The sequence below is a fragment of the Lontra canadensis genome, unplaced genomic scaffold, assembly GCF_010015895.1.
Source record: "Lontra canadensis isolate GAN:19392208 unplaced genomic scaffold, GSC_riverotter_1.0 scaffold27, whole genome shotgun sequence".
Lineage (NCBI taxonomy): Eukaryota > Metazoa > Chordata > Mammalia > Carnivora > Mustelidae > Lontra > Lontra canadensis.
Window position 1 is genome coordinate 3410603 of NW_022631021.1, and position 7167 is coordinate 3417769.

A 7167-nucleotide genomic window follows, 5' to 3' on the forward strand; every position below is an offset into this window, starting at 1 on the left:
AACTAAGCTGAAGGCAGACGCTTAACCACTGAGCCACCCAGGAGTACCTTTTCTTAACAGACTTTTAGAGCACATACTTTGTGCATGCACCATTGTTCTAAGAACTTTATATATATTATACACTTAATGTATTATATATATATATACATATTTATGTATAACATATATTTACTATATATATAATATATATACTTACTATGAAGTAAGTATATTGTTATCATTCTTATCTTACAGATGGAGGATCTGAGGCAGAAAGGTTAAGTAAATTGCCCAAAATATCACCTCTAATAAATTGCACAGATGGGATAGGGACCCAGTATTAAATCCCAGGCCAACGTCAATGCACCCAAGCACTAAACTATACTGATCTGACTGTGAAGTTTTCACAGGGGCACTGGGAGAGATGTGGCCTGGGTTAATTTAGCTCATTTGCTAAGTGACTTAAGGATGTGTTTTACTGGGACACCTGGGTGGCTCAGTTGGTTAAGCCGCTGCCTTTGGCTTAGGTCATGATCTCAGGGTCCTAGGATCATGTCCTGCATCAGGCTCCTTGCTCGGCAGGGAGCCTGCTTCTCTCTCTGCCTCTGCCTGCCACTCTGCCTGCTTGTGCATACTCTCTCTGACAAATAAACAAATAAAATCTTAAAAAAAAAAAATTTAAAAAGGATGTGTTTTACTCCTGCCCATACCTCTTTAATAAATGTTCATATCAGGCATCCCAGAATAAAGCTGCTACTAGGACTCACCCCAGTGGTGTAGACTTTAAGCAGTGTGACTTTGTCTTCTTTTTCCCTAACCATCGGCTTCAGCTAAACTAAAAAACCCTAGTTTATACTTCCCTGCCTCAGCATTTTCTCTGTGCTTTTCCCTTTACCTACAATGCCTCCCAAGCCAACTCTCACCACTTGACTTCTCTTACTAACCCCCACCTCCTTCAAGGCTCAGATCAAACTGACATTCCATTGTCCCACAAGACAGAAACTCTCTCTCCAAAGCCTGAAATCCTACAGCCTTTATTATCTGCACCACTCACATGCCTACATATCTTATCTGCCCTACTCAGTCAGCAATTTCTTTCCCCCACAACACTTAGCACAGCACATTTTCACATAAATAGTTCTCAGTGAATGTATAGCCCCGCATTGTTTGCCCTTCACCCATCCTCTCTGTTAAATATCTACAAAGAAAAATCATGTGTTATTTCAAGAAGGAAAGACTTCTTCTTTCTAAAAGAACCATGATTTTACTCAGGTATCTGTCCTCTCTAGTTCTAGAAGTAGACCCTGATCTGAGCCAGTGCTACCCAAGAGAAACTGAAGACAAGTGGCATGTGTCATTTTAAATTTTCTAGTAGCCAAATTTAAAAAGTAAAACTAAACAGATGGATATAGACTTGTTTGTGTACTATACTGTACACCTGAAACTAATCTAACACTTTATGTTAACTAGACTGGAATTAAAAATTTTTTTAAAAATTTAGTCAATGTGGTCCCGCATTTAAAAAAATTAAATAGATAAGTAAATAAACAAACAGGTGGAGTTAATTTTAATAAATGTTTAAACCAAATACACCCCAAATGTCATTTCACTGTATAATCAATATAAAAACCACTAAAGAGGTATTTTACTTCTGAAAGGGAGACAGAGACAGAAGTGTTTGGAACCTCCTGAATATTTTACAGTTAGAGCATATCTTAATGCAAACCAGACACATTTCAAGTGCCCAGTATTGGCAGGTTTGAGCCAATCGACATGTCATTCCCATGGCAATCATATGGGTCCAGGAGTGTAGGCTGGAGACCTCAACTGTGCCCTTCACACTGATGCAGAAGATTTACAATCTCCGTCCGGGAGGGTCGTCTGCCTGCTGGTAGTGATCGGGGAAGACAGTAGCTCGGACTGCCTGGCAGCCTTCAGGGCAGTCGTGTGGGCACCATGAAAGGGGAGTGGCTGGACTGATGTTAGGATGACACCAACATTGAGGATGGTAGGAGTGGGCAGACAAAAAAAAACCGTGTGTCCTTAATGACATCAGTGAGCCACGGATCAGAGAGCCCCAATCTCAGCCTACTTCTGCTTAGGAAAAATAATAAATTTCCCTTTGGTGTAAGCCAGACCCGAGTCAGTTTTCTTTTCTTTTCTCTTTTTTTTTTTTTTTTTTTAATATTTTATTTATTTACTTGAGAGAAAGTGAGAGAGAGAGCGTGAGAAGGGAGAGGGTCAGGGAAGAAGCAGACTCCCTGCTGAGCAGGGATTCCTGATGTGGGACTGGATCCTGGGACTCCAGGATCATGACCTGAGCCAAAGGCAGTCGCTTAATCAACTGAGCCACCCAGGTGCCCCCGGGTCAGTTTTCTGCAACAACCAAGAACACCCCAACATCAGAGCCAAGCCTTGAATCCAGGTCTGCAGGCCTCTCTAGGCCCAGGCCTCACTACCAAGATGCCCCTCAAGAAAAGATTTTTAGCTAATTCTTCTGAATATCTCTTCCAGGCACTGTAGGGGGGTGGGCACTGCCAGTGGATTCGAGGTAAAGATCCCCAAAGATGGTGGTGTTTGTGCAGGCCTCACGCACCAGGTAGATCGGCTCAGCGACAGGCCTCATCTGCAGCACAGATGTCCCTTCTCCGGGCAGCTACAGCTGTCCCGCACTCCCCAGCCGGCCAGCGTTTGCCCCGTCTGCCAGGCCAGGCATTTGTCACAGCCCTTCATCACCTCTCCTGGACCTCACAGACCCTGGGTCTGGTCCAAAGCTGGACAGGCGAGAGCCCTTTGCCGAAAGGCAGCTCGGGGAGCCATGCTCTCGGTTTCCTGGCAGGCTGCTGAAGATAGGATCGGGTGTCCCAGGGCAAGGGCTGGTGCGAGGAATGTAGAGGAAGGGTCAGAAAGACTGACAGGAGCACGACCAACCACAGGGCCATAAACCGAAGAGGAGCACCAACGGGGAAAATGGATGAAAAAATGTCATGCGGGAGATGAAAACGTTCATGAACTCAGATCTCCGTGTGCTGCTTGTACGCGGCCACCGGGTGTGAATGAACCCGCTCCTGGCCGACTTCACAGTTCGTGCACGGTGGACGGGTCCTACAGCCCCAAAACCTGAAGGGAAGGCAGAGCTCCAGGGAAGCCAGCTTCCCTCCCCTCTGCCCTGGAGGGTATACGGAGCTCACCGTGGGCAGAAAACTAACACTGCGGTGTGGAGGGGAGAGTGGAGCTCCGGGACTAGAGATAGGCCACTCAGTGCTACGCACCAGGAGGCAGAGCGTGAGGCCTCTCTGAGCCTCAGTTTCCTCTCCTCTCTGAAAGGAGCCTTTGCCATCCATCTCACAGCTTTGTAAGGCTTCCCTTCTACAGCGCGTGTGAAACCAATTGTAAGCTATTAAGTGCTATAAATGTTCACTGTTAGGACTTTTTTTTACCAAAGAAAAGCTCCAGTAATTTTTTTTTAAGATTTTATTTTATTTATTTGACAGACAGAGATCACAAGTAGACAGAGAGGCAAGCAGAGAGAGAGAAGCAGGCTCCCTGCTGAGCAGAGAGCCCGACGCGGGACTCGATCCCAGGACCCTGAGATCATGACCTGAGCCGAAGGCAGCAGCTTAACCCACTGAGCCACCCAGGCGCCCCTCCGGTAATTTTTTTAAAGCTTTTATTTTATTTGTCACAGAGAGAGAACACAAACAGGGGGAGGAGCAGACTCCCCACGGAGCAAGGAGACGGATGCTAGACTCGATCCCAGGACCCTGAGATGATGACCTGAGCTGAAGACAGACATGTAACCCACTGAACCATCCAGCACACCCCCCCCACCGCCCCATTAACTTCTCATACCCAGAGGCTACTACCTACTCAGGAACGCTGTGTCTGAAGAATAAATGACAAATACAAGCATTTTTAAGAAGTTATATGTTCTTACAGCAATTTTTTTTTAAAGATTTTATTTATTTATTTATTTATTTATTTGAGAAAGCACAAGCAGGGGAACAACAGGCAGAGAGAGAGGGAGAAGCAGACTCCCCAGTGAGCAGGGAACCTGAAGCAGCACTCCATCCCAAGGCCTTGGGATTATGACCTGAGTCAAAGGCAAATGCTTAACTGATGGAGCCACCCAGGCCTCCTTACAGCACTTACTCTTTCTCTCTGTGCCTCTGGTTCCTGATTTACAAAATGACACCTCAAATACTTGTCCTGCATGCTGCTGGGGACTGGAGTGAAGGCCAAATGAAGTTGCAGATCCAAAAGGCTTACTAAGATGTAAAGTTTATAGTCAGGGTGTCACCCCCCAAAAAAACATTTATAGCATCTAATTGCAAAGAGCTTGCCAGAGTGCAGGATCTAACTCCTATTTTGTGGAACATTTCAAATACTGAAAAGTACAGATAATTAGCTGATACCCGTATTACCAACTGTTAAATCTGGGTGATGGTCATATGCGTGTCATTATTTTCTATACTTTTCAATGTTGAAAACATTTCATAAAACATCTTTTTAAATAATAATTTTTGAAAAGACCTAAGTCAAGTATCAGTATCTCGTGGATACATTTTTATGCCTCTACACTCTTCATATACTCCATCCCCAACATTGGGTTAGACCTATTTCCCTGTATCTCTGGGACACTGTGGGGTGACTTCTGCTAAATTACTTATTGCATTTCATTGTAACTTCTCGTTACCCTAGGTTTTGAGCTCTGAGGGCAGGAGCCAGGCCCTTATCTCTGCCTCCTCATCAAGCCTCATGCCTGGCTTATTGTGGGACTTAATAATGTTTTGTAGGGGCGCCTGGGTGGCTCAGTGGGTTAAGCCACTGCCTTCAGCTCGGGTCATGATCTCAGGGTCCTGGGATCAAGTCCCGCATCAGGCTCTCTGCTCATCAGGGAGCCTGCTTCTCTCTCTCTCTCTCTGCCTGCCTCTCTGTCTACTTGTGATCTCTCTCTGTCAAATAAATAAATAAAATCTTAAAAAAAAAATGTTTTGTAAATGTTAACTACTGAGTAAATTCATATGAATGGAAGATTCTGGTTTCTCTCTAAGCCTTCACCAACAACCAGAACCTCCTCTCCACTCCAAGACTGGTTCTTATCACTCTTTCTCTTTGGGGCTAGACATAACTTTCTCTGAATGTTGTAATTCTACGTGTATAAGAAAAATCTGATAGCCACAGATCAGAGAAGAGCCGTGCTTTGCTACATATTTCTGTAGACTGAATGGTTGTGGTTCCCCCAAAATACCTATCTTGGAACTTCATCTCAACGCAATGACATTTAGAGGTGGGCCTTTGGGAGGCTATTAGGCTTCATGAAGGAAGAGCCCATGAATGCTATTAATGCCCTTATAAAAGAGATCCCAGAGAACTCCTTTGCCCCTTTGGCCATGTGAAGACATAGCAACATGACATGAACCAGGAAGAGGGCTCTCACCAGACACCAAAGCTGTCAGCATCTTGATCTTGGACTTCTCAACCTCCAGAATTGCACAAAAGAAATGTTCATAAGCCATCCAGTCTATGGTATTCCATCATCTATAGCAGCTCAAGTAGACTAAGACACATATACTAAAAATGCAAAAAGAAAAGGCAAACATTCTCTAGATATTCAAGACTGTAAATACAACTTTGAAAAATATGGGAACTTTCTAATACCAATATTCCAACAAATCAGTCCCATGGCATGGTAGCTGTGCTGAGAGAACAAAGGTCTACAGACTCGAAGATTTATACTGTTTGGTCCATGAGAACAAACTCCTTTTGCTAAGAACCTTATTATGGTTATAATATCCAAAAAGTATGGCTGAAATAGATAGTTGAGTCTGTCTACAGAGTACTGAGCTTTTTTGATCACTAAGACTGCCCTTCCTAATACACCTTTAGCTGAATACTTGTTCTCAGTTTTCTTATGAACAATGGCAAATTGTCTTTAAGGTTAAAATTAAAATTTACACAGCTACTTCTCTCACACTTCCTGAAATTTCCCTTTTTTTTTTTTTTTAAAGATTTTATTTATTGATTTGACAGACAAGGATCACAACTAGGCAGAGAGGCAGACAGAGAGGGAGTGCAGGGAAGCAAGGTCCCCGCTGAGCAGAGAGCCCAATGTGGGGCTCAATCCCAGGACCCTGAGATCATGACCTGAGCCGAAGGCAGAGGCTTAACCTAACCCACTGAGCCACCCAGGTGCCCCAAATTTCCCTACTTTTATTTAACCAATCTATCCCAACTTATAATATCCAGGACAAAAGCTGGTATATCTGGTTATGGGTGCAATGGTTTTATTTGATGTCCTTGCTTGTCTTTCTGGTCCCATTTGCTCCCACTCCCTAGCCACACCCTGCAAGGTAGCCATGCTGAGTAACTCATTCTCTTTCTAATTTGCCTTTACATGTATTGTTCCTTTGGCCTAGATTAGAATGTCTCCATTGATCTGCCAAGACTCAGGTCCATTGTCACCTCCTCTGGGGAATTTCTCTGAGCACTCCTTACTCCATTGGTTATTGTACATACTTCCATTTCAATATTCACATCTTTGGGAGCACCTGGGTGGCTCAGTCCATTAAGTGCCTGACTTTTGATTTCAAATCAGGGTTGTGAGATCAAGCTCCACGCTGGGTGTGGAGTCTGCTTCAGATTCTCTCTCTCAATCTCTCCCTTTCCCTCTGCTCCTCCCCACCTCTCTCCCTCTCCACCTCTCTCCCTCTCTAGAAAACAAACAAACAAACAAAACCTTCGTATCTTTAGAATTAGCTGCTTCCCTATCTTGTCTCCTCTAGGACCCTGAAAGCCCCTAGCAGTCTAAAACTATAATGTACTCATCTTTGTAGTTCTAACGCAGAGTGTGGCACCTTGACACTGAATCTATGTTTAGCAAAGGAGTAGCTGAGACTGAACAAATGAATGATGCAATGAACGTACATGACACAATAAAGCTGTACTTTAAATCATTGCCTATGTGACACTAGGAACTTAAAGCCAAATGGAGAAGTAAAACGCAGACACCCAAAGAAGAATCATCTAACCAAGCACCCATTAAGTTCAACAGGGAGACTGCTGGTTATGTCTGCCCAACAGAGGTGGGCCAACGTGCTGGGGCCCTTGGCCCTGCTGAGTCCCTGGTTTCTGGAGCTTAGAGCAAGCTCAATACAGAGGTAGTAATTTTACAATGATGGAACACTT